The sequence below is a fragment of the Rhipicephalus microplus genome, chromosome 3 (genome assembly GCF_043290135.1).
Source record: "Rhipicephalus microplus isolate Deutch F79 chromosome 3, USDA_Rmic, whole genome shotgun sequence".
Lineage (NCBI taxonomy): Eukaryota > Metazoa > Arthropoda > Arachnida > Ixodida > Ixodidae > Rhipicephalus > Rhipicephalus microplus.
The window spans coordinates 108,045,582-108,065,581 of NC_134702.1; the positions used below are offsets into that span (position 1 = coordinate 108,045,582).

General features: G+C 49.1%; 79 non-coding genes across 79 annotated transcripts in view; all 79 read left to right on the top strand.

Annotated features, from left to right (window-relative positions):
* The window catches only part of TRNAK-CUU (transfer RNA lysine (anticodon CUU)), a 73-nt gene extending 72 nt beyond the window's left edge, over position 1 (top strand). Inside the window, exon 1 of the tRNA in view lies at position 1. This exon is cut by the window's left edge and continues 72 nt beyond it. This is a non-coding gene — a tRNA (tRNA-Lys).
* A 146-nt stretch (positions 2-147) lies between these two features.
* On the top strand, positions 148-220 carry TRNAK-CUU (transfer RNA lysine (anticodon CUU)). Its single transcript has one exon. It is a non-coding gene; the product is annotated as a tRNA-Lys (tRNA).
* Positions 221-366: 146 nt separating this feature from the next.
* Positions 367-439, top strand: TRNAK-CUU (transfer RNA lysine (anticodon CUU)). The gene has a single exon. It is a non-coding gene; the product is annotated as a tRNA-Lys (tRNA).
* Positions 440-583: 144 nt separating this feature from the next.
* TRNAK-CUU (transfer RNA lysine (anticodon CUU)) lies at positions 584-656 on the top strand. Its single transcript has one exon. It is a non-coding gene; the product is annotated as a tRNA-Lys (tRNA).
* Positions 657-1,018: 362 nt separating this feature from the next.
* Positions 1,019-1,091, top strand: TRNAK-CUU (transfer RNA lysine (anticodon CUU)). Its single transcript has one exon. It is a non-coding gene; the product is annotated as a tRNA-Lys (tRNA).
* Positions 1,092-1,236: 145 nt separating this feature from the next.
* TRNAK-CUU (transfer RNA lysine (anticodon CUU)) lies at positions 1,237-1,309 on the top strand. The gene has a single exon. It is a non-coding gene; the product is annotated as a tRNA-Lys (tRNA).
* Positions 1,310-1,455: 146 nt separating this feature from the next.
* On the top strand, positions 1,456-1,528 carry TRNAK-CUU (transfer RNA lysine (anticodon CUU)). Its single transcript has one exon. It is a non-coding gene; the product is annotated as a tRNA-Lys (tRNA).
* Positions 1,529-1,892: 364 nt separating this feature from the next.
* Positions 1,893-1,965, top strand: TRNAK-CUU (transfer RNA lysine (anticodon CUU)). Its single transcript has one exon. It is a non-coding gene; the product is annotated as a tRNA-Lys (tRNA).
* Positions 1,966-2,110: 145 nt separating this feature from the next.
* Positions 2,111-2,183, top strand: TRNAK-CUU (transfer RNA lysine (anticodon CUU)). Its single transcript has one exon. It is a non-coding gene; the product is annotated as a tRNA-Lys (tRNA).
* Positions 2,184-2,328: 145 nt separating this feature from the next.
* On the top strand, positions 2,329-2,401 carry TRNAK-CUU (transfer RNA lysine (anticodon CUU)). Its single transcript has one exon. It is a non-coding gene; the product is annotated as a tRNA-Lys (tRNA).
* A 145-nt stretch (positions 2,402-2,546) lies between these two features.
* TRNAK-CUU (transfer RNA lysine (anticodon CUU)) lies at positions 2,547-2,619 on the top strand. The gene has a single exon. It is a non-coding gene; the product is annotated as a tRNA-Lys (tRNA).
* A 143-nt stretch (positions 2,620-2,762) lies between these two features.
* On the top strand, positions 2,763-2,837 carry TRNAK-CUU (transfer RNA lysine (anticodon CUU)). The gene has a single exon. It is a non-coding gene; the product is annotated as a tRNA-Lys (tRNA).
* Positions 2,838-2,974: 137 nt separating this feature from the next.
* TRNAK-CUU (transfer RNA lysine (anticodon CUU)) lies at positions 2,975-3,047 on the top strand. Its single transcript has one exon. It is a non-coding gene; the product is annotated as a tRNA-Lys (tRNA).
* A 146-nt stretch (positions 3,048-3,193) lies between these two features.
* TRNAK-CUU (transfer RNA lysine (anticodon CUU)) lies at positions 3,194-3,266 on the top strand. The gene has a single exon. It is a non-coding gene; the product is annotated as a tRNA-Lys (tRNA).
* Positions 3,267-3,411: 145 nt separating this feature from the next.
* On the top strand, positions 3,412-3,484 carry TRNAK-CUU (transfer RNA lysine (anticodon CUU)). Its single transcript has one exon. It is a non-coding gene; the product is annotated as a tRNA-Lys (tRNA).
* Positions 3,485-3,628: 144 nt separating this feature from the next.
* On the top strand, positions 3,629-3,701 carry TRNAK-CUU (transfer RNA lysine (anticodon CUU)). Its single transcript has one exon. It is a non-coding gene; the product is annotated as a tRNA-Lys (tRNA).
* Positions 3,702-4,064: 363 nt separating this feature from the next.
* Positions 4,065-4,137, top strand: TRNAK-CUU (transfer RNA lysine (anticodon CUU)). The gene has a single exon. It is a non-coding gene; the product is annotated as a tRNA-Lys (tRNA).
* Positions 4,138-4,282: 145 nt separating this feature from the next.
* TRNAK-CUU (transfer RNA lysine (anticodon CUU)) lies at positions 4,283-4,355 on the top strand. The gene has a single exon. It is a non-coding gene; the product is annotated as a tRNA-Lys (tRNA).
* Positions 4,356-4,501: 146 nt separating this feature from the next.
* TRNAK-CUU (transfer RNA lysine (anticodon CUU)) lies at positions 4,502-4,574 on the top strand. Its single transcript has one exon. It is a non-coding gene; the product is annotated as a tRNA-Lys (tRNA).
* A 146-nt stretch (positions 4,575-4,720) lies between these two features.
* On the top strand, positions 4,721-4,793 carry TRNAK-CUU (transfer RNA lysine (anticodon CUU)). The gene has a single exon. It is a non-coding gene; the product is annotated as a tRNA-Lys (tRNA).
* Positions 4,794-4,936: 143 nt separating this feature from the next.
* TRNAK-CUU (transfer RNA lysine (anticodon CUU)) lies at positions 4,937-5,009 on the top strand. The gene has a single exon. It is a non-coding gene; the product is annotated as a tRNA-Lys (tRNA).
* Positions 5,010-5,154: 145 nt separating this feature from the next.
* Positions 5,155-5,227, top strand: TRNAK-CUU (transfer RNA lysine (anticodon CUU)). Its single transcript has one exon. It is a non-coding gene; the product is annotated as a tRNA-Lys (tRNA).
* Positions 5,228-5,372: 145 nt separating this feature from the next.
* On the top strand, positions 5,373-5,445 carry TRNAK-CUU (transfer RNA lysine (anticodon CUU)). The gene has a single exon. It is a non-coding gene; the product is annotated as a tRNA-Lys (tRNA).
* Positions 5,446-5,590: 145 nt separating this feature from the next.
* On the top strand, positions 5,591-5,663 carry TRNAK-CUU (transfer RNA lysine (anticodon CUU)). The gene has a single exon. It is a non-coding gene; the product is annotated as a tRNA-Lys (tRNA).
* A 364-nt stretch (positions 5,664-6,027) lies between these two features.
* Positions 6,028-6,100, top strand: TRNAK-CUU (transfer RNA lysine (anticodon CUU)). Its single transcript has one exon. It is a non-coding gene; the product is annotated as a tRNA-Lys (tRNA).
* Positions 6,101-6,244: 144 nt separating this feature from the next.
* On the top strand, positions 6,245-6,317 carry TRNAK-CUU (transfer RNA lysine (anticodon CUU)). Its single transcript has one exon. It is a non-coding gene; the product is annotated as a tRNA-Lys (tRNA).
* Positions 6,318-6,464: 147 nt separating this feature from the next.
* Positions 6,465-6,537, top strand: TRNAK-CUU (transfer RNA lysine (anticodon CUU)). Its single transcript has one exon. It is a non-coding gene; the product is annotated as a tRNA-Lys (tRNA).
* Positions 6,538-6,680: 143 nt separating this feature from the next.
* TRNAK-CUU (transfer RNA lysine (anticodon CUU)) lies at positions 6,681-6,755 on the top strand. The gene has a single exon. It is a non-coding gene; the product is annotated as a tRNA-Lys (tRNA).
* A 144-nt stretch (positions 6,756-6,899) lies between these two features.
* Positions 6,900-6,972, top strand: TRNAK-CUU (transfer RNA lysine (anticodon CUU)). Its single transcript has one exon. It is a non-coding gene; the product is annotated as a tRNA-Lys (tRNA).
* A 145-nt stretch (positions 6,973-7,117) lies between these two features.
* On the top strand, positions 7,118-7,190 carry TRNAK-CUU (transfer RNA lysine (anticodon CUU)). Its single transcript has one exon. It is a non-coding gene; the product is annotated as a tRNA-Lys (tRNA).
* Positions 7,191-7,335: 145 nt separating this feature from the next.
* Positions 7,336-7,408, top strand: TRNAK-UUU (transfer RNA lysine (anticodon UUU)). The gene has a single exon. It is a non-coding gene; the product is annotated as a tRNA-Lys (tRNA).
* A 147-nt stretch (positions 7,409-7,555) lies between these two features.
* TRNAK-CUU (transfer RNA lysine (anticodon CUU)) lies at positions 7,556-7,628 on the top strand. The gene has a single exon. It is a non-coding gene; the product is annotated as a tRNA-Lys (tRNA).
* A 146-nt stretch (positions 7,629-7,774) lies between these two features.
* Positions 7,775-7,847, top strand: TRNAK-CUU (transfer RNA lysine (anticodon CUU)). The gene has a single exon. It is a non-coding gene; the product is annotated as a tRNA-Lys (tRNA).
* A 146-nt stretch (positions 7,848-7,993) lies between these two features.
* On the top strand, positions 7,994-8,066 carry TRNAK-CUU (transfer RNA lysine (anticodon CUU)). Its single transcript has one exon. It is a non-coding gene; the product is annotated as a tRNA-Lys (tRNA).
* Positions 8,067-8,211: 145 nt separating this feature from the next.
* Positions 8,212-8,284, top strand: TRNAK-CUU (transfer RNA lysine (anticodon CUU)). Its single transcript has one exon. It is a non-coding gene; the product is annotated as a tRNA-Lys (tRNA).
* Positions 8,285-8,431: 147 nt separating this feature from the next.
* TRNAK-CUU (transfer RNA lysine (anticodon CUU)) lies at positions 8,432-8,504 on the top strand. The gene has a single exon. It is a non-coding gene; the product is annotated as a tRNA-Lys (tRNA).
* Positions 8,505-8,649: 145 nt separating this feature from the next.
* TRNAK-CUU (transfer RNA lysine (anticodon CUU)) lies at positions 8,650-8,722 on the top strand. The gene has a single exon. It is a non-coding gene; the product is annotated as a tRNA-Lys (tRNA).
* Positions 8,723-9,085: 363 nt separating this feature from the next.
* TRNAK-CUU (transfer RNA lysine (anticodon CUU)) lies at positions 9,086-9,158 on the top strand. The gene has a single exon. It is a non-coding gene; the product is annotated as a tRNA-Lys (tRNA).
* A 146-nt stretch (positions 9,159-9,304) lies between these two features.
* TRNAK-CUU (transfer RNA lysine (anticodon CUU)) lies at positions 9,305-9,377 on the top strand. Its single transcript has one exon. It is a non-coding gene; the product is annotated as a tRNA-Lys (tRNA).
* A 145-nt stretch (positions 9,378-9,522) lies between these two features.
* TRNAK-CUU (transfer RNA lysine (anticodon CUU)) lies at positions 9,523-9,595 on the top strand. Its single transcript has one exon. It is a non-coding gene; the product is annotated as a tRNA-Lys (tRNA).
* Positions 9,596-10,178: 583 nt separating this feature from the next.
* Positions 10,179-10,251, top strand: TRNAK-CUU (transfer RNA lysine (anticodon CUU)). Its single transcript has one exon. It is a non-coding gene; the product is annotated as a tRNA-Lys (tRNA).
* A 145-nt stretch (positions 10,252-10,396) lies between these two features.
* On the top strand, positions 10,397-10,469 carry TRNAK-CUU (transfer RNA lysine (anticodon CUU)). Its single transcript has one exon. It is a non-coding gene; the product is annotated as a tRNA-Lys (tRNA).
* Positions 10,470-10,615: 146 nt separating this feature from the next.
* TRNAK-CUU (transfer RNA lysine (anticodon CUU)) lies at positions 10,616-10,688 on the top strand. The gene has a single exon. It is a non-coding gene; the product is annotated as a tRNA-Lys (tRNA).
* Positions 10,689-10,832: 144 nt separating this feature from the next.
* TRNAK-CUU (transfer RNA lysine (anticodon CUU)) lies at positions 10,833-10,905 on the top strand. The gene has a single exon. It is a non-coding gene; the product is annotated as a tRNA-Lys (tRNA).
* Positions 10,906-11,267: 362 nt separating this feature from the next.
* On the top strand, positions 11,268-11,340 carry TRNAK-CUU (transfer RNA lysine (anticodon CUU)). The gene has a single exon. It is a non-coding gene; the product is annotated as a tRNA-Lys (tRNA).
* Positions 11,341-11,485: 145 nt separating this feature from the next.
* TRNAK-CUU (transfer RNA lysine (anticodon CUU)) lies at positions 11,486-11,558 on the top strand. The gene has a single exon. It is a non-coding gene; the product is annotated as a tRNA-Lys (tRNA).
* A 144-nt stretch (positions 11,559-11,702) lies between these two features.
* On the top strand, positions 11,703-11,775 carry TRNAK-CUU (transfer RNA lysine (anticodon CUU)). Its single transcript has one exon. It is a non-coding gene; the product is annotated as a tRNA-Lys (tRNA).
* Positions 11,776-11,923: 148 nt separating this feature from the next.
* TRNAK-CUU (transfer RNA lysine (anticodon CUU)) lies at positions 11,924-11,996 on the top strand. The gene has a single exon. It is a non-coding gene; the product is annotated as a tRNA-Lys (tRNA).
* A 361-nt stretch (positions 11,997-12,357) lies between these two features.
* TRNAK-CUU (transfer RNA lysine (anticodon CUU)) lies at positions 12,358-12,430 on the top strand. The gene has a single exon. It is a non-coding gene; the product is annotated as a tRNA-Lys (tRNA).
* Positions 12,431-12,575: 145 nt separating this feature from the next.
* TRNAR-CCU (transfer RNA arginine (anticodon CCU)) lies at positions 12,576-12,648 on the top strand. Its single transcript has one exon. It is a non-coding gene; the product is annotated as a tRNA-Arg (tRNA).
* Positions 12,649-12,792: 144 nt separating this feature from the next.
* TRNAK-CUU (transfer RNA lysine (anticodon CUU)) lies at positions 12,793-12,865 on the top strand. Its single transcript has one exon. It is a non-coding gene; the product is annotated as a tRNA-Lys (tRNA).
* A 144-nt stretch (positions 12,866-13,009) lies between these two features.
* TRNAK-CUU (transfer RNA lysine (anticodon CUU)) lies at positions 13,010-13,082 on the top strand. Its single transcript has one exon. It is a non-coding gene; the product is annotated as a tRNA-Lys (tRNA).
* Positions 13,083-13,227: 145 nt separating this feature from the next.
* On the top strand, positions 13,228-13,300 carry TRNAK-CUU (transfer RNA lysine (anticodon CUU)). The gene has a single exon. It is a non-coding gene; the product is annotated as a tRNA-Lys (tRNA).
* A 363-nt stretch (positions 13,301-13,663) lies between these two features.
* Positions 13,664-13,736, top strand: TRNAK-CUU (transfer RNA lysine (anticodon CUU)). The gene has a single exon. It is a non-coding gene; the product is annotated as a tRNA-Lys (tRNA).
* A 145-nt stretch (positions 13,737-13,881) lies between these two features.
* On the top strand, positions 13,882-13,954 carry TRNAK-UUU (transfer RNA lysine (anticodon UUU)). The gene has a single exon. It is a non-coding gene; the product is annotated as a tRNA-Lys (tRNA).
* Positions 13,955-14,098: 144 nt separating this feature from the next.
* TRNAK-CUU (transfer RNA lysine (anticodon CUU)) lies at positions 14,099-14,171 on the top strand. Its single transcript has one exon. It is a non-coding gene; the product is annotated as a tRNA-Lys (tRNA).
* A 363-nt stretch (positions 14,172-14,534) lies between these two features.
* Positions 14,535-14,607, top strand: TRNAK-CUU (transfer RNA lysine (anticodon CUU)). Its single transcript has one exon. It is a non-coding gene; the product is annotated as a tRNA-Lys (tRNA).
* Positions 14,608-14,753: 146 nt separating this feature from the next.
* On the top strand, positions 14,754-14,825 carry TRNAK-CUU (transfer RNA lysine (anticodon CUU)). The gene has a single exon. It is a non-coding gene; the product is annotated as a tRNA-Lys (tRNA).
* A 145-nt stretch (positions 14,826-14,970) lies between these two features.
* TRNAK-CUU (transfer RNA lysine (anticodon CUU)) lies at positions 14,971-15,043 on the top strand. Its single transcript has one exon. It is a non-coding gene; the product is annotated as a tRNA-Lys (tRNA).
* Positions 15,044-15,405: 362 nt separating this feature from the next.
* On the top strand, positions 15,406-15,478 carry TRNAK-CUU (transfer RNA lysine (anticodon CUU)). The gene has a single exon. It is a non-coding gene; the product is annotated as a tRNA-Lys (tRNA).
* A 145-nt stretch (positions 15,479-15,623) lies between these two features.
* TRNAK-UUU (transfer RNA lysine (anticodon UUU)) lies at positions 15,624-15,696 on the top strand. The gene has a single exon. It is a non-coding gene; the product is annotated as a tRNA-Lys (tRNA).
* Positions 15,697-15,840: 144 nt separating this feature from the next.
* On the top strand, positions 15,841-15,913 carry TRNAK-CUU (transfer RNA lysine (anticodon CUU)). The gene has a single exon. It is a non-coding gene; the product is annotated as a tRNA-Lys (tRNA).
* A 146-nt stretch (positions 15,914-16,059) lies between these two features.
* Positions 16,060-16,132, top strand: TRNAK-UUU (transfer RNA lysine (anticodon UUU)). Its single transcript has one exon. It is a non-coding gene; the product is annotated as a tRNA-Lys (tRNA).
* Positions 16,133-16,494: 362 nt separating this feature from the next.
* Positions 16,495-16,566, top strand: TRNAK-CUU (transfer RNA lysine (anticodon CUU)). Its single transcript has one exon. It is a non-coding gene; the product is annotated as a tRNA-Lys (tRNA).
* A 143-nt stretch (positions 16,567-16,709) lies between these two features.
* Positions 16,710-16,782, top strand: TRNAK-CUU (transfer RNA lysine (anticodon CUU)). The gene has a single exon. It is a non-coding gene; the product is annotated as a tRNA-Lys (tRNA).
* Positions 16,783-16,927: 145 nt separating this feature from the next.
* On the top strand, positions 16,928-17,000 carry TRNAK-CUU (transfer RNA lysine (anticodon CUU)). The gene has a single exon. It is a non-coding gene; the product is annotated as a tRNA-Lys (tRNA).
* A 146-nt stretch (positions 17,001-17,146) lies between these two features.
* TRNAK-CUU (transfer RNA lysine (anticodon CUU)) lies at positions 17,147-17,218 on the top strand. Its single transcript has one exon. It is a non-coding gene; the product is annotated as a tRNA-Lys (tRNA).
* Positions 17,219-17,362: 144 nt separating this feature from the next.
* TRNAK-CUU (transfer RNA lysine (anticodon CUU)) lies at positions 17,363-17,435 on the top strand. The gene has a single exon. It is a non-coding gene; the product is annotated as a tRNA-Lys (tRNA).
* A 146-nt stretch (positions 17,436-17,581) lies between these two features.
* Positions 17,582-17,654, top strand: TRNAK-CUU (transfer RNA lysine (anticodon CUU)). The gene has a single exon. It is a non-coding gene; the product is annotated as a tRNA-Lys (tRNA).
* A 144-nt stretch (positions 17,655-17,798) lies between these two features.
* TRNAK-CUU (transfer RNA lysine (anticodon CUU)) lies at positions 17,799-17,871 on the top strand. Its single transcript has one exon. It is a non-coding gene; the product is annotated as a tRNA-Lys (tRNA).
* A 145-nt stretch (positions 17,872-18,016) lies between these two features.
* TRNAK-CUU (transfer RNA lysine (anticodon CUU)) lies at positions 18,017-18,089 on the top strand. The gene has a single exon. It is a non-coding gene; the product is annotated as a tRNA-Lys (tRNA).
* Positions 18,090-18,232: 143 nt separating this feature from the next.
* Positions 18,233-18,305, top strand: TRNAK-CUU (transfer RNA lysine (anticodon CUU)). Its single transcript has one exon. It is a non-coding gene; the product is annotated as a tRNA-Lys (tRNA).
* Positions 18,306-18,667: 362 nt separating this feature from the next.
* Positions 18,668-18,740, top strand: TRNAK-CUU (transfer RNA lysine (anticodon CUU)). Its single transcript has one exon. It is a non-coding gene; the product is annotated as a tRNA-Lys (tRNA).
* A 146-nt stretch (positions 18,741-18,886) lies between these two features.
* Positions 18,887-18,959, top strand: TRNAK-UUU (transfer RNA lysine (anticodon UUU)). Its single transcript has one exon. It is a non-coding gene; the product is annotated as a tRNA-Lys (tRNA).
* Positions 18,960-19,103: 144 nt separating this feature from the next.
* On the top strand, positions 19,104-19,176 carry TRNAK-CUU (transfer RNA lysine (anticodon CUU)). Its single transcript has one exon. It is a non-coding gene; the product is annotated as a tRNA-Lys (tRNA).
* A 146-nt stretch (positions 19,177-19,322) lies between these two features.
* Positions 19,323-19,395, top strand: TRNAK-CUU (transfer RNA lysine (anticodon CUU)). The gene has a single exon. It is a non-coding gene; the product is annotated as a tRNA-Lys (tRNA).
* Positions 19,396-19,541: 146 nt separating this feature from the next.
* Positions 19,542-19,614, top strand: TRNAK-CUU (transfer RNA lysine (anticodon CUU)). The gene has a single exon. It is a non-coding gene; the product is annotated as a tRNA-Lys (tRNA).
* Positions 19,615-19,759: 145 nt separating this feature from the next.
* On the top strand, positions 19,760-19,832 carry TRNAK-CUU (transfer RNA lysine (anticodon CUU)). The gene has a single exon. It is a non-coding gene; the product is annotated as a tRNA-Lys (tRNA).
* A 145-nt stretch (positions 19,833-19,977) lies between these two features.
* TRNAK-CUU (transfer RNA lysine (anticodon CUU)) overlaps positions 19,978-20,000 on the top strand; it is a 73-nt gene continuing 50 nt past the window's right edge. Inside the window, exon 1 of the tRNA in view lies at positions 19,978-20,000. This exon is cut by the window's right edge and continues 50 nt beyond it. This is a non-coding gene — a tRNA (tRNA-Lys).

The following is a 20,000-nucleotide window of genomic DNA, read 5'->3' on the forward strand; positions in this document are numbered from 1 at the left end:
GATGTTTTTTTCCCGAGCCTCACCAATTTACGTCACGCGTCGATGTCTACATCTGTTTCTTCCCAGCCATCTTTGTTTTTTTTTCTTTTGGTGAACTATGCTGATCTTTTACAAATGAGATGTTGTATGCCGAGTCAATTCCTGCGTGCCAGGCTAGCTCAGTCAGTAGAGCATGAGACTCTTAATCTCAGGATCGTGAGTTCGAGCCCCACGTTGGGCGCTGTTTTTTTCCCGAGCCTCACCAAGTTACGTCACGCGTCGAGGTCTACATCTGTTTCTTCCCAGCCATCCTAGTTTTTTTTTCTTTTGGTGAACTATGCTGACCTTTTACAAACGAGATGTTGTGTGCAGAGTCAATTCCTACGTGCCCGGCTAGCTCAGTCGGTAGAGCATGAGACTCTTAATCTCAGGGTCGTGGGTTCGAGCCCCACGTTGGGCGCTGTTTTTTTCCCGAGCCTCACCAAGTTACGTCACGCGTCGAGGTCTACATCTGTTTCTTCCCAGCCATCTTTGTTTTTTTTCTTTTGGTGAACTATGCTGATCTTTTACAAACGAGAGGTTGTGTGCCGAGTCAATTCCGCGTGCCCGGCTAGCTCAGTCGGTAGAGCATGACAGTCTTAATCTCAGGGTCGTGGGTTCGAGCCCCACGTTGGGCGCTGTTTATTTCCCGAGCTTCACCAAGTTACGTCACGCGTCGAGGTGTACATCTGTTTCTTCCCAGCCATCTTTGTTTTTTTTCTTTTGGTGAACTATGCTGATCTTTTACAAAAGAGATTTTAAGTGCCGAGTCAATTCCTGCGTGTCCGACTAGCTCAGTCGGAACAGCATGATACTCTTAATCGCAGGGACGTGGGTTCGAGCCCCACGGTGGACGCTCTTTTTTTCCCGAGTCTCACCATGTTACGTCGCGCGTCGAGGTCTACATCTGTTTCTTCCCCTTCATCCTAGTTTTTTTCTTTTGGTGAACTATGCTGATCTTTTACAAACGAGATGTTGTGTGCCGAGTCAATTCCTGCGTGCCCGGCTAGCTCAGTCGGTGGAGCATGAGACTCTTAATCTCAGGGTCGTGGGTTCGAGCCCCACGTTGGGCGCTGTTTTTTCCCGAGCCTCACCACGTTACGTCACGCGTCGAGGTCTACATCTGTTTCTTCCCAGCCATCTTAGTTTTTTTTTCTTTTGGTGAACTATGCTGATCTTTTACAAACGAGATGTTGTGTGCCGAGTCAATTCCTGCTTGCCCGGCTAGCTCAGTCGGTAGAGCATGAGACTCTTTTTCTCAGGGTCGTGGGTTCGAGCCCCACGTTGGGCGCTGTTTTTTTTCTGAGCCTCACCAAGTTACGTCACGCGTCGAGGTTTACATCTGTTTCTTCCCAGCCATCTTTGTTTTTTTTTCTTTTGGTGAACTATGGTGATCTTTTACAAACGAGATGTTGTGTGCCGAGTCAATTCCTGCGAGCCCGGCTTGCTCGGTCGGTAGAGCATGAGACTCTTAATCTCAGGGTCGTGGGTTCGAGCCCCACGTTGGGCGCTGTTTATTTCCCGAGCCTCACCAAGTTACGTCACGCGTCGAGGTCTACATCTGTTTCTTCCCAGCCATCCTAGTTTTTTTTCTTTTGGTGAACTATGCTGACCTTTTACAAACGAGAGGTTGTGTGCCGAGTCAATTCCTGCGTTCCCGGCTTGCTCAGTCGGTAGAGCATGAGACTCTTAACTTCAGGGTCGTGGGTTCGAGCCCCACGGTGGACGCTGTTTTTCTCCCAAGTCTCACATTGTTACGTCGCGCGTCGAGGTCTACATCTGTTTCTTCCCCTCCATCCTAGTTTTTTTTTCTTTTGGTGAACTATGCTGATCTTTTACAAACGAGATGTTGTGTGCCGAGTAAATTCCTGCGTGCCCGGCTAGCTCAGTCGGTAGAGCATGAGACTCTTACTCTCAGGGTCGTGGGTTCCAGCCGCACGTTCGGCGCTGTTTTTTTCCCGAGCCTCACCAAGTTACGTCACGCGTCGATGTCTACATCTGTTTCTTCCCAGCCATCTTTGTTTTTTTTCTTTTGGTGAACTATGCTGATCTTTTACAAACGAGATGTTGTGTGCCGAGTCCATTCCTGCGTGCCCGGCTAGTTCAGTCGGTAGAGCTTGAGACTCTTAACCTCAGGGTCGTGGGTTCGAGCCCCACGGTGGACGCTGTTTTTTTACCGAGCCTCACCAAGTTACGTCACGCGTCGAGGTCTACATCTGTTTCTTCCCAGCCATCCTAGTTTTTTTTCTTTTGGTGAACTATGCTGACCTTTTACAAACGAGATGTTGTGTGCAATGTCAATTGCTACGTGCCTGGCTAGCTCAGTCGGTAGAGCATGAGACTCTTAATATCAGGGTCGTGGGTTCGAGCCCCACGTTGGGCGCTGTTTTTTTCCCGAGCCTCAACAAGTTACGTCACACGTCGAGGTCTACATCTGTTTCTTCCCAGCCATCTTTGTTTTTTTTCTTTTGGTGAACTATGCTGATCTTTTACAAACGAGATGTTGTGTGCCGAGTCAATTTCTGCGAGCCCGGCTTGCTCGGTCGGTAGAGCATGAGACTCTTAATCTCAGGGTCGTGGGTTCGAGCCCCACGTTGGGCGCTGTTTATTTCCCGAGCCTCACCAAGTTACGTCACGCGTCGAGGTCTACATCTGTTTCTTCCCAGCCATCCTAGTTTTTTTTCTTTTGGTGAACTATGCTGACCTTTTACAAACGAGAGGTTGTGTGCCGAGTCAATTCCTGCGTTCCCGGCTTGCTCAGTCGGCAGAGCATGAGACTCTTAATCTCAGGGACGTGGGTTCGAGCCCCACGGTGAACGCTGTTTTTTTCCCGAGTCTCACCATGTTACGTCCCGCGTCGAGGTCTACATCTGTTTCTTCCCCTTCATCCTAGTTTTTTTTGGTGAACTATGCTGATTTTTTACAAACGAGATGTGTGCCGAGTAAAATCCTGCGTGCCCGGCTAGCTCAGTCGGTAGAGCATGAGACTCTTAATCTCAGGGTCGTGGGTTCCAGCCCCACGTTCGGCGATGTTTTTTTCCCGAGCCTCACCAATTTACGTCACGCGTCGATGTCTACATCTGTTTCTTCCCAGCCATCTTTGTTTTTTTTTCTTTTGGTGAACTATGCTGATCTTTTACAAATGAGATGTTGTATGCCGAGTCAATTCCTGCGTGCCAGGCTAGCTCAGTCAGTAGAGCATGAGACTCTTAATCTCAGGATCGTGAGTTCGAGCCCCACGTTGGGCGCTGTTTTTTTCCCGAGCCTCACCAAGTTACGTCACGCGTCGAGGTCTACATCTGTTTCTTCCCAGCCATCCTAGTTTTTTTTCTTTTGGTGAACTATGCTGACCTTTTACAAACGAGATGTTGTGTGCAGAGTCAATTCCTACGTGCCCGGCTAGCTCAGTCGGTAGAGCATGAGACTCTTAATCTCAGGGTCGTGGGTTCGAGCCCCACGTTGGGCGCTGTTTTTTTCCCGAGCCTCACCAAGTTACGTCACGCGTCGAGGTCTACATCTGTTTCTTCCCAGCCATCTTTGTTTTTTTTCTTTTGGTGAACTATGCTGATCTTTTACAAACGAGAGGTTGTGTGCCGAGTCAATTCCGCGTGCCCGGCTAGCTCAGTCGGTAGAGCATGAGACTCTTAATCTCAGGGTCGTGGGTTCGAGCCCCACGTTGGGCGCTGTTTATTTCCCGAGCTTCACCAAGTTACGTCACGCGTCGAGGTGTACATCTGTTTCTTCCCAGCCATCTTTGTTTTTTTTTCTTTTGGTGAACTATGCTGATCTTTTACAAAAGAGATTTTAAGTGCCGAGTCAATTCCTGCGTGTCCGACTAGCTCAGTCGGAACAGCATGATACTCTTAATCGCAGGGACGTGGGTTCGAGCCCCACGGTGGACGCTCTTTTTTTCCCGAGTCTCACCATGTTACGTCGCGCGTCGAGGTCTACATCTGTTTCTTCCCCTTCATCCTAGTTTTTTTCTTTTGGTGAACTATGCTGATCTTTTACAAACGAGATGTTGTGTGCCGAGTCAATTCCTGCGTGCCCGGCTAGCTCAGTCGGTGGAGCATGAGACTCTTATTCTCAGGGTCGTGGGTTCGAGCCCCACGTTGGGCGCTGTTTTTTCCCGAGCCTCACCAAGTTACGTCACGCGTCGAGGTGTACATCTGTTTCTTCCCAGACATCTTTGTTTTTTTTTCTTTTGGTGAACTTTGCTGATCTTTTACAAACGAGATGTTAAGTGCCGAGTCAATTCCTGCGTGTCCGACTAGCTCAGTCGGTAGAGCATGAGACTCTTAATCTCAGGGTCGTGGGTTCGAGCCCCACGTTGGGCACTGTTTATTTCCCGAGCCTCACCAAGTTACGTCACGCGTCGAGGTCTACATCTGTTTCTTCCCAGCCATCTTTGTTTTTTTTTCTTTTGGTGAACTATGCTGATCTTTTACAAACGAGATGTTGTGTGCCGAGTCAATTCCTGCTTGCCCGGCTAGCTCAGTCGGTAGAGCATGAGACTCTTTTTCTCAGGGTCGTGGGTTCGAGCCCCACGTTGGGCGCTGTTTTTTTTCTGAGCCTCACCAAGTTACGTCACGCGTCGAGGTTTACATCTGTTTCTTCCCAGCCATCTTTGTTTTTTTTTCTTTTGGTGAACTATGCTGACCTTTTACAAACGAGAGGTTGTGTGCCGAGTCAATTCCTGCGTTCCCGGCTTGCTCAGTCGGTAGAGCATGAGGCTCTTAATCTCAGGATCGTGAGTTCGAGTCCCACGTTGGGCGCTGTTTTTTTCCCGAGTCTCACCAAGTTACGTCACGCGTCGAGGTCTACATCTGTTTCTTCCCAGCCATCTTTTTTTTTTCTTTTGGTGAACTATGCTGATCTTTTACAAACGAGATGTTGTGTGCCGAGTCCATTCCTGCGTGCCCGGCTAGTTCAGTCGGTAGAGCATGAGACTCTTAACTTCAGGGTCGTGGGTTCGAGCCCCACGGTGGACGCTGTTTTTTTACCGAGCCTCACCAAGTTACGTCACGCGTCGAGGTCTACATCTGTTTCTTCCCAGCCATCCTAGTTTTTTTTCTTTTGGTGAACTATGCTGACCTTTTACAAACGAGATGTTGTGTGCAATGTCAATTGCTACGTGCCCGGCTAGCTCAGTCGGTAGAGCATGAGACTCTTAATATCAGGGTCGTGGGTTCGAGCCCCACGTTGGGCGCTGTTTTTTTCCCGAGCCTCAACAAGTTACGTCACACGTCGAGGTCTACATCTGTTTCTTCCCAGCCATCTTTGTTTTTTTTCTTTTGGTGAACTATGCTGATCTTTTACAAACGAGATGTTGTGTGCCGAGTCAATTCCTGCGAGCCCGGCTTGCTCGTTCGGTAGAGCATGAGACTCTTAATCTCAGGGTCGTGGGTTCGAGCCCCACGTTGGGCGCTGTTTATTTCCCGAGCCTCACCAAGTTACGTCACGCGTCGAGGTCTACATCTGTTTCTTCCCAGCCATCCTAGTTTTTTTTCTTTTGGTGAACTATGCTGATCTTTTACAAACGAGATGTTGTGTGCCGAGTCAATTCCTGCGAGCCCGGCTTGCTCGGTCGGTAGAGCATGAGACTCTTAATCTCAGGGTCGTGGGTTCGAGCCCCACGTTGGGCGCTGTTTATTTCCCGAGCCTCACCAAGTTACGTCACGCGTCGAGGTCTACATCTGTTTCTTCCCAGCCATCCTAGTTTTTTTTCTTTTGGTGAACTATGCTGACCTTTTACAAACGAGAGGTTGTGTGCCGAGTCAATTCCTGCGTTCCCGGCTTGCTCAGTCGGTAGAGCATGAGACTCTTAACTTCAGGGTTGTGGGTTCGAGCCCCACGGTGGACGCTGTTTTTTTCCCGAGTCTCACATTGTTACGTCGCGCGTCTAGGTCTACATCTGTTTCTTCCCCTCCATCCTAGTTTTTTTTTCTTTTGGTGAACTATGCTGATCTTTTACAAACGAGATGTTGTGTGCCGAGTAAATTCCTGCGTGCCCGGCTAGCTCAGTCGGTAGAGCATGAGACTCTTATTCTCAGGGTCGTGGGTTCCAGCCGCACGTTCGGCGCTGTTTTTTTCCCGAGCCTCACCAAGTTACGTCACGCATCGATGTCTACATCTGTTTCTTCCCAGCAATCCTAGTTTTTTTCTTTTGGTGGACTATGCTGATCTTTTGCAAACGAGATGTTGTGTGCCGAGTAAATTCCTGCGTGCACGGCTAGCTCAGTCGGTAGAGCATGAGACTCTTAATCTCAGGGTCGTGGGTTCAAGCCCCACGTTTGGCGCTGTTTTTTTTCCCGAGCCTCACCAAGTTACGTCACGCGTCGATGTCTACATCTGTTTCTTCCCAGCCATCTTTGTTTTTTTTTCATTCGGTGAACTATGTTGATCTTTTACAAACGAGATGTTGTGTGCCGAGTCAATACCTGCGTGCCAGGCTAGCTCAGTCAGTAGAGCATGAGACTCTTAATCTCAGGATCGTGAGTTCGAGTCCCACGTTGGGCGCTGTTTTTTTCCCGAGTCTCACCAAGTTACGTCACGCGTCGAGGTCTACATCTGTTTCTTCCCAGCCATCATAGTTTTTTTTCTTTTGGTGAACTATGCTGACCTTTTACAAACGAGAGGTTGTGTGCCGAGTCAATTCCTGCGTTCCCGGCTTGCTCAGTCGGGAGAGCATGAGACTCTTAATCTCAGGGACGTGGGTTCGAGCCCCACGGTGGACGCTGTTTTTTTCCCGAGTCTCACCATGTTACGTCGCGCGTCGAGGTCTACATCTGTTTCTTCCCCTTCATCCTAGTTTTTTTCTTTTGGTGAACTATGCTGATCTTTTACAAACGAGATGTTGTGTGCCGAGTCCATTCCTGCGTGCCCGGTTAGCTCAGTCGGTAGAGCATGAGACTCTTAATCTCAGGGTCGTGGGTTCGAGCACCACGTTGGGCGCTGTTTTTTTCCCGAGCCTCACCAAGTTACGTCACGCGTCGAGGTCTACATCTGTTTCTTCCCAGCCATCCTAGTTTTTTTTCTTTTGGTGAACTATGCTGATCTTTTACAAACGAGATGTTGTGTGCCGAGTCCATTCCTGCGTGCCCGGCTAGTTCAGTCGGTAGAGCATGAGACTCTTAACTTCAGGGTCGTGGGTTCGAGCCCCACGGTGGACGCTGTTTTTTTCCCGAGTCTCACATTGTTACGTCGCGCGTCGAGGTCTACATCTGTTTCTTCCCCTCCATCCTAGTTTTTTTTCTTTTGGTGAACTATGCTGATCTTTTACATACGAGATGTTGTGTGCCGAGTAAATTCCTGCGTGCCCGGCTAGCTCAGTCGGTAGAGCATGAGACTTTTAATCTCAGGGTCGTGGGTTCCAGCCGCACGTTCGGCGCTGTTTTTTTCCCGAGCCTCACCAAGTTACGTCACGCGTCGATGTCTACATCTGTTTCTTCCAAGCCATCTTTGTTTTTTTTTTCTTTTGGTGAACTATGCTGATCTTTTACAAATGAGATGTTGTGTGCCGAGTCAATTCCTGCGTGCCCGGCTAGTTCAGTCGGTAGAGCATGAGACTCTTAACTTCATGGTCGTGGGTTCGAGCCCCACGGTGGACGCTGTTTTTTTCCCGAGTCTCACCAAGTTACGTCACGCGTCGAGGTCTACATCTGTTTCTTCCCAGCCATCCTAGTTTTTTTTTCTTTTGGTGAACTATGCTGACCTTTTACAAACGAGATGTTGTGTGCAAAGTCAATTCCTACGTGCCCGGCTAGCTCAGTCGGTAGAGCATGAGACTCTTAATCTCAGGGTCGTGGGTTCCAGCCCCACGTTCGGCGCTGTTTTTTTCCCGAGCCTCACCAAGTTACGTCACGCGTCGATGTCTACATCTGTTTCTTCCCAGCCATCTTTGATTTTTTTTCTTTTGGTGAACTATGCTTGTCTTTTACAAATGAGATGTTGTGTGCCGAGTCAATTCCTGCGTGCCCGGCTAGCTGAGTTGGTAGAGCATGAGACTCTTAATCTTAGGGTCGTGGGTTCGAGTCCCACGTTGGGCGCTGTTTATTTCCCGAGCCTCACCAAGTTACGTCACGCGTCGAGGTGTACATCTGTTTCTTCCCAGACATCTTTGTTTTTTTTCTTTTGGTGAACTTTGCTGATCTTTTACAAACGAGATGTTAAGTGCCGAGTCAATTCCTGCGTGTCCGACTAGCTCAGTCGGTAGAGCATGAGACTCTTAATCTCAGGGTCGTGGGTTCCAGCCCCACGGTGAACGCTGTTTTTTTCCCGAGTCTCACCAAGTTACGTCGCGCGTCGAGGTCTACATCTGTTTCTTCCCAGCCATCTTTGTTTTTTTTTTCTTTTGGTGAACTATGCTGATCTTTTACAAATGAGATGTTGTGTGCCGAGTCAATTCCTGCTTGCCCGGCTAGCTCAGTCGGTAGAGCATGAGACTCTTAATCTCAGGATCGTGAGTTCGAGCCCCACGTTGGGCGCTGTTTTTTTTCTGAGCCTCACCAAGTTACGTCACGCGTCGAGGTTTACATCTGTTTCTTCCCAGCCATCCTAGTTTTTTTTCTTTTGGTGAACTATGCTGATCTTTTACAAACGAGATGTTGTGTGCCGAGTCAATTCCTGCGAGCCCGGCTTGCTCGGTCGGTAGAGCATGAGACTCTTAATCTCAGGGTCGTGGGTTCGAGCCCCACGTTGGGCGCTGTTTATTTCCCGAGCCTCACCAAGTTACGTCACGCGTCGAGGTCTACATCTGTTTCTTCCCAGCCATCCTAGTTTTTTTTCTTTTGGTGAACTATGCTGACCTTTTACAAACGAGAGGTTGTGTGCCGAGTCAATTCCTGCGTTCCCGGCTTGCTCAGTCGGTAGAGCATGAGACTCTTAACTTCAGGGTCGTGGGTTCGAGCCCCACGGTGGACGCTGTTTTTCTCCCAAGTCTCACATTGTTACGTCGCGCGTCGAGGTCTACATCTGTTTCTTCCCCTCCATCCTAGTTTTTTTTCTTTTGGTGAACTATGCTGATCTTTTACAAACGAGATGTTGTGTGCCGAGTAAATTCCTGCGTGCCCGGCTAGCTCAGTCGGTAGAGCATGAGACTCTTACTCTCAGGGTCGTGGGTTCCAGCCGCACGTTCGGCGCTGTTTTTTTCCCGAGCCTCACCAAGTTACGTCACGCGTCGATGTCTACATCTGTTTCTTCCCAGCCATCTTTGTTTTTTTTTCTTTTGGTGAACTATGCTGATCTTTTACAAACGAGATGTTGTGTGCCGAGTCCATTCCTGCGTGCCCGGCTAGTTCAGTCGGTAGAGCATGAGACTCTTAATCTCAGGGTCGTGGGTTCGAGCCCCACGGTGGACGCTGTTTTTTTACCGAGCCTCACCAAGTTACGTCACGCGTCGAGGTCTACATCTGTTTCTTCCCAGCCATCCTAGTTTTTTTTCTTTTGGTGAACTATGCTGACCTTTTACAAACGAGAGGTTGTGTGCAATGTCAATTGCTACGTGCCCGGCTAGCTCAGTCGGTAGAGCATGAGACTCTTAATATCAGGGTCGTGGGTTCGAGCCCCACGGTGGACGCTGTTTTTTTCCCGAGTCTCACATTGTTACGTCGCGCGTCGAGGTCTACATCTGTTTCTTCCTAGCCATCTTTGTTTTTTTTCTTTTGGTGAACTATGCTGATCTTTTACAAACGAGATGTTGTGTGCCGAGTAAATTCCTGCGTGCCCGGCTTGCTCGGTCGGTAGAGCATGAGACTCTTACTCTCAGGGTCGTGGGTTCCAGCCGCACGTTCGGCGCTGTTTTTTTCCCGAGCCTCACCAAGTTACGTCACGCGTCGATGTCTACATCTGTTTCTTCCCAGCCATCTTTGTTTTTTTTCTTTTGGTGAACTATGCTGATCTTTTACAAACGAGATGTTGTGTGCCGAGTCCATTCCTGCGTGCCCGGCTAGTTCAGTCGGTAGAGCATGAGACTCTTAACTTCAGGGTCCTGGGTTCAAGCCCCACGGTGGACGCTGTTTTTTTACCGAGCCTCACCAAGTTACGTCACGCGTCGAGGTCTACATCTGTTTCTTCCCAGCCATCCTAGTTTTTTTTTTCTTTTGGTGAACTATGCTGACATTTTACAAACGAGATGTTGTGTGCAATGTCAATTCTTACGTGCCCGGCTAGCTCAGTCGGTAGAGCATGAGACTCTTAATATCAGGGTCGTGGGTTCGAGCCCCACGTTGGGCGCTGTTTTTTTCCCGAGCCTCAACAAGTTACGTCACACGTCGAGGTCTACATCTGTTTCTTCCCAGCCATCTTTGTTTTTTTTCTTTTGGTGAACTATGCTGATCTTTTACAAACGAGATGTTGTGTGCCGAGTCAATTCCTGCGTGCCCGGCTAGCTCAGTCGGTAGAGCATGATACTCTTAATCTCAGGGTCGTGGGTTCGAGCCCCACGTTGGGCGCTATTTTTTTCCTGAGCCTCACCAAGTTACGTCACGCGTCGAGGTTTACATCTGTTTCTTCCCAGCCATCTTTGTTTTTTTTTCTTTTGGTGAACTATGCTGATCTTTTACAAACGAGATGTTGTGTGCCGAGTCAATTCCTGCGAGCCCGGCTTGCTCGGTCGGTAGAGCATGAGACTCTTAATTTCAGGGTCGTGGGTTCGAGCCCCACGTTGGGCGCTGTTTATTTCCCGAGCCTCACCAAGTTATGTCACGCGTCGAGGTCTACATCTGTTTCTTCCCAGCCATCTTTGTTTTTTTCTTTTGGTGAACTATGCTGATCTTTTACAAACGAGATGTTTTGTGCCGAGCCAATTCCTGCGTGCCCGGCTAGTTCAGTCGGTAGAGCATGAGACTCTTAATCTCAGGGTCGTGGGTTCGAGCCCCACGGTGGACGCTGTTTTTTTCCCGAGTCTTACCATGTTACGTCGCGCGTCGAGGTCTGCATCTGTTCCTTCCCAGCCATCCTAGTTTTTTTTTCTTTTGGTGAACTATGCTGATCTTTTACAAACGAGATGTTGTGTGCCGAGTCAATTCCTGCGTGCCCGGCTAGTTCAGACGGTAGAGCATGAGACTCTTAATCTCAGGGTCATGGGTTCCAGCCCCACGGTGGACGCTGTTTTTTCCCCAGTCTCACCATGTTACGTCGCGCGTGGAGGTCTACATCTGTTTCTCCCCCTCCATCCTAGTTTTTTTCTTTTGGTGAACTATGCTGATCTTTTACAAACGAGATGTTGTGTGCCGAGTCCATTCCTGCGTGCCCGGCTAGCTCAGCCGGTAGAGCATGAGACTCTTAATCTCAGGGTCGTGGGTTCGAGCCCTACGGTGGACGCTGTTTTTTTCCCAAGTCTCACCATGTTACGTCGCGCGTCGAGGTCTATATCTGTTTCTTCTCAGCCATCCTAGTTTTTTTTCTTTTGGTGAACTATGCTGATCTTTTACAAACGAGCTGTTGTGTGCCGAGTCAATTCCTGCGTGCCCGACTAGTCCAGTCGGTAGAGCATGAGACTCTTAATCTCAGGGTCGTGGGTTCGAGCCCCACGGTGGACGCTCTTTTTTTCCCGAGTCTCACCATGTTACTTCGCGCGTCGAGGTCTACATCTGTTTCTTCCCAGCAATCCTAGTTTTTTTCTTTTGGTGGACTATGCTGATCTTTTGCAAACGAGATGTTGTGTGCCGAGTAAATTCCTGCGTGCCCGGCTAGCTCAGTCGGTAGAGCATGAGACTCTTAATCTCAGGGTCGTGGGTTCAAGCCCCACGTTTGGCGCTGTATTTTTTCCCGAGCCTCACCAAGTTACGTCACGCGTCGATGTCTACATCTGTTTCTTCCCAGCCATCTTTGTTTTTTTTTTCATTCGGTGAACTATGTTGATCTTTTACAAACGAGATGTTGTGTGCCGAGTCAATACCTGCGTGCCAGGCTAGCTCAGTCAGTAGAGCATGAGACTCTTAATCTCAGGATCGTGAGTTCGAGTCCCACGTTGGGCGCTGTTTTTTTCCGAGCCTCACCAAGTTACGTCACGCGTCGAGGTCTACATCTGTTTCTTCCCAGCCATCCTAGTTTTTTTTCTTTTGGTGAACTATGCTGACCTTTTACAAACGAGAGGTTGTGTGCCGAGTCAATTCCTGCGTTCCCGGCTTGCTCAGTCGGTAGAGCATGAGACTCTTAATCTCAGGGACGTGGGTTCGAGCCCAACGGTGGACGCTGTTTTTTTCCCGAGTCTCACCATGTTACGTCGCGCGTCGAGGTCTACATCTGTTTCTTCCCCTTCATCCTAGTTTTTTTCTTTTGGTGAACTATGCTGATCTTTTACAAACGAGATGTTGTGTGCCGAGTAAATTCCTGCGTGCCCGGCTAGCTCAGTCAGTAGAGCATGAGACTCTTAATCTCAGGATCGTGAGTTCGAGCACCACGTTGGGCGCTGTTTTTTTCCCGAGCCTCACCAAGTTACGTCACGCGTCGAGGTCTACATCTGTTTCTTCCCAGCCATCCTAGTTTTTTTTCTTTTGGTGAACTATGCTGACCTTTTACAAACGAGATGTTGTGTGCAAAGTCAATTCCTACGTGCCCGGCTAGCTCAGTCGGTAGAGCATGAGACTCCTAATATCAGGGTCGAGGGTTCGAGCCCCACGTTGGGCGCTGTTTTTTTCCGAGCCTCACCAAGTTACGTCACGCGTCGAGGTCTACATCTGTTTCTTCCCAGCCATCCTAGTTTTTTTTCTTTTGGTGAACTATGCTGACCTTTTACAAACGAGATGTTGTGTGCCGAGTCAATTCCTGCGTGCCCGGCTAGCTCAGTCGGTAGAGCATGAGACTCTTAATCTCAGGGTCGTGGGTTCGAGCCCCACGGTGGACGCTGTTTTTTCCCGAGCCTCACCAAGTTACGTCACGCGTCGAGGTCTACATGTGTTTCTTCCAAGCCATCCTAGTTTTTTTTCTTTTGGTGAACTATGCTGATCTTTTACAAACGAGATGTTGTGTGCCGAGTCCATTCCTGCGTGCCCGGCTAGCTCAGTCGGTAGAGCATGAGACTCTTAATCTCAGGGTCGTGGGTTCGAGCCCCACGTTTGGCGCTGTTTTTTTCCCGAGCCTCACCAAGTTACGTCACGCGTCGAGGTCTACATCTGTTTCTTCCCAGCCATCTTTGTTTTTTTTCTTTTGGTGAACTATGCTGATCTTTTACAAACGAGATCTTGTGTGCCGAGTCAATTCCTGCGTGTCCGACTAGCTCAGTCGGTAGAGCATGAGACTCTTAATCTCAGGGTCGTGGGTTCGAGCCCCACGTTGGGCACTGTTTATTTCCCGAGCCTCACCAAGTTACATCACGCGTCGAGGTCTACATCTGTTTCTTCCCAGCCATCTTTGTTTTTTTTATTTTGGTGAACTATGCTGATATTTTACAAACGAGATGTTGTGTGCCGAGTCAATTCCTGCGTGCCCGGCTAGCTCAGTCGGTAGAGCATGAGACTCTAAATCTCAGGGTCGTGGGTTCGAGCCCCACGTTGGGCGCTGTTTATTTCCCGAGCCTCACCAAGTTATGTCACGCGTCGAGGTCTACATCTGTTTCTTCCCAGCCATCTTTGTTTTTTTTCTTTTCGTGAACTATGCTGATCTTTTACAAACGAGATGTTGTGTGCCGAGTCAATTCCTGCGAGCCCGGCTTGCTCGGTCGGTAGAGCATGAGACTCTTAATTTCAGGGTCGTGGGTTCGAGCCCCACGTTGGGCGCTGTTGATTTCCCGAGCCTCACCATGTTAAGTCGCGCGTCGAGGTCTACATCTGTTTCTTCTCAGCCATCCTAGTTTTTTTTCTTTTGGTGAACTATGCTGATCTTTTACAAACCAGCTGTTGTGTGCCGAGTCAATTCCTGCGTGCCCGACTAGTCCAGTCGGTAGAGCATGAGACTTTTAATCTCAGGGTCGTGGGTTCGAGCCCCACGGTGGACGCTCTTTTTTTCCCGAGTCTCACCATGTTACTTCGCGCGTCGAGGTCTACATCTGTTTCTTCCCAGCAATCCTAGTTTTTTTCTTTTGGTGAACTATGCTGATCTTTTACAAACGAGATGTTGTGTGCCGAGTAAATTCCTGCGTGCCCGGCTAGCTCAGACGGTAGAGCATGAGACTCTTAATCTCAGGGTCGTGGGTTCAAGCCCCACGATTGGCGCTGTTTTTTTTCCCGAGCCTCACCAAGTTACGTCACGCGTCGATGTGTACATCTGTTTCTTCCCAGCCATCTTTGTTTTTTTTCTTTTGGTGAACTATGTTGATCTTTTACAAACGAGATGTTGTGTGCCGAGTCAATACCTGCGTGCCAGGCTAGCTCTGTCAGTAGAGCATGAGACGCTTAATCTCAGGATCGTGAGTTCGAGCCCCACGTTGGGCGCTGTTTTTTTCCGAGCCTCACCAAGTTACGTCACGCGTCGAGGTCTACATCTGTTTCTTCCCAGCCATCCTAGTTTTTTTTCTTTTGGTGAACTATGCTGATCTTTTACAAACGAGATGTTGTGTGCCGACTCAATTCCTGCGTGCCCGGCTAGCTCAGTCGGTTGAACATGAGACTCTTTATCTCAGGGTCGTGGGTTCGAGCCCCACGTTGGGCGCTGTTTTTTTCCCGAGCCTCACGAAGTTACGTCACGCGTCGAGGTCTACATCTGTTTCTTCCCAGCCATCCTAGTTTTTTTTTCTTTTGGTGAACTATGCTGATCTTTTACAAACGAGATGTTGTGTGCCGAGTCAAATCCTGCGTGCCGGCTAGCTCAGTCGGTAGAGCATTAGACTCTTAATCTCAGGGTCGTAGGTTCAAGCCCCACGTTTGGCGCTGTTTTTTTCCCGAGCCTCACCAAGTTACGTCACGCGTCGAGGTCTACATCTGTTTCTTCCCAGCCATCTTTGTTTTTTTTCTTTTGGTGAACTATGCTGATCTTTTACAAACGAGATCTTGTGTGCCGAGTCAATTCCTGCGTGTCCGACTAGCTCAGTCGGTAGAGCATGAGACTCTTAATCTCAGGGTCGTGGGTTCGAGCCCCACGTTGGGCACTGTTTATTTCCCGAGCCTCACCAAGTTACATCACGCGTCGAGGTCTACATCTGTTTCTTCCCAGCCATCTTTGTTTTTTTATTTTGGTGAACTATGCTGATCTTTTACAAACGAGATGTTGTGTGCCGAGTCAATTCCTGCGTGCCCGGCTAGCTCAGTCGGTAGAGCATGAGACTCTAAATCTCAGGGTCGTGGGTTCGAGCCCCACGTTGGGCGCTGTTTATTTCCCGAGCCTCACCAAGTTATGTCACGCGTCGAGGTCTACATCTGTTTCTTCCCAGCCATCTTTGTTTTTTTTCTTTTCGTGAACTATGCTGATCTTTTACAAACGAGATGTTGTGTGCCGAGTCAATTCCTGCGAGCCCGGCTTGCTCGGTCGGTAGAGCATGAGACTCTTAATTTCAGGGTCGTGGGTTCGAGCCCCACGTTGGGCGCTGTTGATTTCCCGAGCCTCACCATGTTAAGTCGCGCGTCGAGGTCTACATCTGTTTCTTCTCAGCCATCCTAGTTTTTTTTCTTTTGGTGAACTATGCTGATCTTTTACAAACCAGCTGTTGTGTGCCGAGTCAATTCCTGCGTGCCCGACTAGTCCAGTCGGTAGAGCATGAGACTTTTAATCTCAGGGTCGTGGGTTCGAGCCCCACGGTGGACGCTCTTTTTTTCCCGAGTCTCACCATGTTACTTCGCGCGTCGAGGTCTACATCTGTTTCTTCCCAGCAATCCTAGTTTTTTTCTTTTGGTGAACTATGCTGATCTTTTACAAACGAGATGTTGTGTGCCGAGTAAATTCCTGCGTGCCCGGCTAGCTCAGTCGGTAGAGCATGAGACTCTTAATCTCAGGGTCGTGGGTTCAAGCCCCACGTTTGGCGCTGTTTTTTTTCCCGAGCCTCACCAAGTTACGTCACGCGTCGATGTCTACATCTGTTTCTTCTCAGCCATCCTAGTTTTTTTTCTTTTGGTGAACTATGCTGATCTTTTACAAACCAGCTGTTGTGTGCCGAGTCAATTCCTGCGTGCCCGACTAGTCCAGTCGGTAGAGCATGAGACTTTTAATCTCAGGGTCGTGGGTTCGAGCCCCACGGTGGACGCTCTTTTTTTCCCGAGTCTCACCATGTTACTTCGCGCGTCGAGGTCTACATCTGTTTCTTCCCAGCAATCCTAGTTTTTTTCTTTTGGTGAACTATGTTGATCTTTTACAAACGAGATGTTGTGTGCCGAGTCAATACCTGCGTGCCAGGCTAGCTCAGTCAGTAGAGCATGAGACGCTTAATCTCAGGATCGTGAGTTCGAGCCCCACGTTGGGCGCTGTTTTTTTCCGAGCCTCACCAAGTTACGTCACGCGTCGAGGTCTACATCTGTTTCTTCCCAGCCATCCTAGTTTTTTTTTCTTTTGGTGAACTATGCTGACCTTTTACAAACGATATCTTGTGTGCCGAGTCAATTCCTGCGTGCCCGGCTAGCTCAGTCGGTAGAGCATGAGTCTCTTAATCTCAGGGTCGTGGTTCGAGCCCCACGGTGGACGCTGTTTTTTCCCGAGCCTCACCAAGTTACGTCACGCGTCGAGGTCTACATGTGTTTCTTCCAAGCCATCCTAGTTTTTTTCGTTTGGTGAACTATGCTGATCTTTTACAAACGAGATGTTGTGTGCCGAGTCCATTCCTGCGTGCCCGGCTAGCTCAGTCGGTAGAGCATGAGACTCTTAATCTCAGGGTCGTGGGTTCGAGCCCCACGGTGAACGCTGTTTTTTTCCCGAGTCTCACCATGTTACGTCGCGCGTCGATGTCTACATCTGTTTCTTCCCAGCCATCCTAGTTTTTTTTCTTTTGGTGAACTATGCTGATCTTTTACAAACGAGATGTTGTGTGCCGACTCAATTCCTGCGTGCCCGGCTAGCTCAGTCGGTTGAACATGAGACTCTTAATCTCAGGGTCGTGGGTTCGAGCCCCACGTTGGGCGCTGTTTTTTTCCCGAGCCTCACGAAGTTACGTCACGCGTCGAGGTCTACATCTGTTTCTTCCCAGCCATCCTAGTTTTTTTTTCTTTTGGTGAACTATGCTGATCTTTTACAAACGAGATGTTGTGTGCCGAGTCAAATCCTGCGTGCCGGCTAGCTCAGTCGGTAGAGCATTAGACTCTTAATCTCAGGGTCGTAGGTTCAAGCCCCACGTTTGGCGCTGTTTTTTTCCCGAGCCTCACCAAGTACGTCACGCGTCGAGGTCTACATCTGTTTCTTCCCAGCCATCTTTGTTTTTTTTCTTTTGGTGAACTATGCTGATCTTTTACAAACGAGATGTTGTGTGCCGAGTCAATTCCTGCGTGTCCGACTAGCTCAGTCGGTAGAGCATGAGACTCTTAATCTCAGGGTCGTGGGTTCGAACCCCACGTTGGGCACTGTTTATTTCCCGAGCCTCACCAAGTTACGTCACGCGTCGAGGTCTACATCTGTTTCTTCCCAGCCATCTTTGTTTTTTTTTATTTTGGTGAACTATGCTGATCTTTTACAAACGAGATGTTGTGTGCCGAGTCAATTCCTGCGTGCCCGGCTAGCTCAGTCGGTAGAGCATGAGACTCTTAATCTCAGGGTCGTGGGTTCGAGCCCCACGTTGGGCGCTGTTTATTTCCCGAGCCTCACCAAGTTATGTCACGCGTCGAGGTCTACATCTGTTTCTTCCCAGCCATCTTTGTTTTTTTCTTTTGGTGAACTATGCTGATCTTTTACAAACGAGATGTTTTGTGCCGAGCCAATTCCTGCGTGCCCAGCTAGTTCAGTCGGTAGAGCATGAGACTCTTAATCTCAGGGTCGTGGGTTCAAGCCCCACGGTGGACGCTGTTTTTTTCCCGAGTCTTACCATGTTACGTCGCGCGTCGAGGTCTGCATCTGTTCCTTCCCAGCCATCCTAGTTTTTTTTCTTTTGGTGAACTATGCTGATCTTTTACAAACGAGATGTTGTGTGCCGAGTCAATTCCTGCGTGCCCGGCTAGTTCAGACGGTAGAGCATGAGACTCTTAATCTCAGGGTCGTGGGTTCCAGCCCCACGGTGGACGCTGTTTTTTCCCGAGTCTCACCATGTTACGTCGCGCGTGGAGGTCTACATCTGTTTCTCCCCCTCCATCCTAGTTTTTTTCTTTTGGTGAACTATGCTGATCTTTTACAAACGAGATGTTGTGTGCCGAGTCCATTCCTGCGTGCCCGGCTAGCTCAGCCGGTAGAGCATGAGACTCTTAATCTCAGGGTCGTGGGTTCGAGCCCTACGGTGGACGCTGTTTTTTTCCCAAGTCTCACCATGTTACGTCGCGCGTCGAGGTCTACATCTGTTTCTTCTCAGCCATCCTAGTTTTTTTTCTTTTGGTGAACTATGCTGATCTTTTACAAACGAGCTGTTTTGTGCCGAGTCAATTCCTGCGTGCCCGACTAGTCCAGTCGGTAGAGCTAGAGACTCTTAATCTCAGGGTCGTGGGTTCGAGCCCCACGGTGGACGCTCTTTTTTTCCCGAGTCTCACCATGATACTTCGCGCGTCGAGGTCTACATCTGTTTCTTCCCAGCAATCCTAGTTTTTTTCTTTTGGTGAACCATGCTGATCTTTTACAAACGAGATGTTGTGTGCCGAGAAAATTCCTTCGTGCCCGGCTAGCTCAGTCGGTAGAGCATGAGACTCTTAATCCCAGGGTCGTGGGTTCAAGCCCAACGTTTGGCGCTGTTTTTTTTCCCGAGCCTCACCAAGTTACGTCACGCGTCGATGTCTACATCTGTTTCTTCCCAGCCATCTTTGTTTTTTTTCTTTTGGTGAACTATGTTGATCTTTTACAAACGAGATGTTGTGTGCCGAGTCAATACCTGCGTGCCAGGCTAGCTCAGTCAGTAGAGCATGAGACTTTTAATCTCAGGATCGTGAGTTCGAGCCCCACGTTGGGCGCTGTTTTTTTCCGAGCCTCACCAAGTTACGTCACGCGTCGAGGTCTACATCTGTTTCTTCCCAGCCATCCTAGTTTTTTTTCTTTTGGTGAACTATGCTGATCTTTTACAAACGAGATGTTGTGTGCCGACTCAATTCCTGCGTGCCCGGCTAGCTCAGTCGGTTGAACATGAGACTCTTAATCTCAGGGTCGTGGGTTCGAGCCCCACGTTGGGCGCTGTTTTTTTCCCGAGCCTCACGAAGTTACGTCACGCGTCGAGGTCTACATCTGTTTCTTCCCAGCCATCTTAGTTTTTTTTTCTTTTGGTGAACTATGCTGATCTTTTACAAACGAGATGTTGTGTGCCGAGTCAAATCCTGCGTGCCCGGCTAGCTCAGTCGGTAGAGCATTAGACTCTTAATCTCAGGGTCGTAGGTTCAAGCCCCACGTTGGGTGCTGTTTTTTTCCCGAGCCTCACCAAGTTACGTCACGCGTCGAGGTCTACATCTGTTTCTTCCCAGCCATCTTTGTTTTTTTTTCTTTTGGTGAACTATGCTGATCTTTTACAAACGAGATGTTGTGTGCCGAGTCAATTCCTGCGTGTCCGACTAGCTCAGTCGGTAGAGCATGAGACTCTTAATCTCAGGGTCGTGGGTTCGAGCCCCACGTTGGGCACTGTTTATTTCCCGAGCCTCACCAAGTTACGTCACGCGTCGAGGTCTACATCTGTTTCTTCCCAGCCATCTTTGTTTTTTTTATTTTGGTGAACTATGCTGATCTTTTACAAACGAGATGTTGTGTGCCGAGTCAATTCCTGCGTGCCCGACTAGCTCAGTCGGTAGAGCATGAGACTCTTAATCTCAGGGTCGTGGGTTCGAGCCCCACGTTGGGCGCTCTTTTTTTCCTGAGCCTCATCAAGTTACGTCACGCGTCGAGGTTTACATCTGTTTCTTCCCAGCCATCTTTGTTTTTTTTCTTTTGGTGAACTATGCTGATCTTTTACAAACGAGATGTTGTGTGCCGAGTCAATTCCTGCGAGCCCGGCTTGCTCGGTCGGTAGA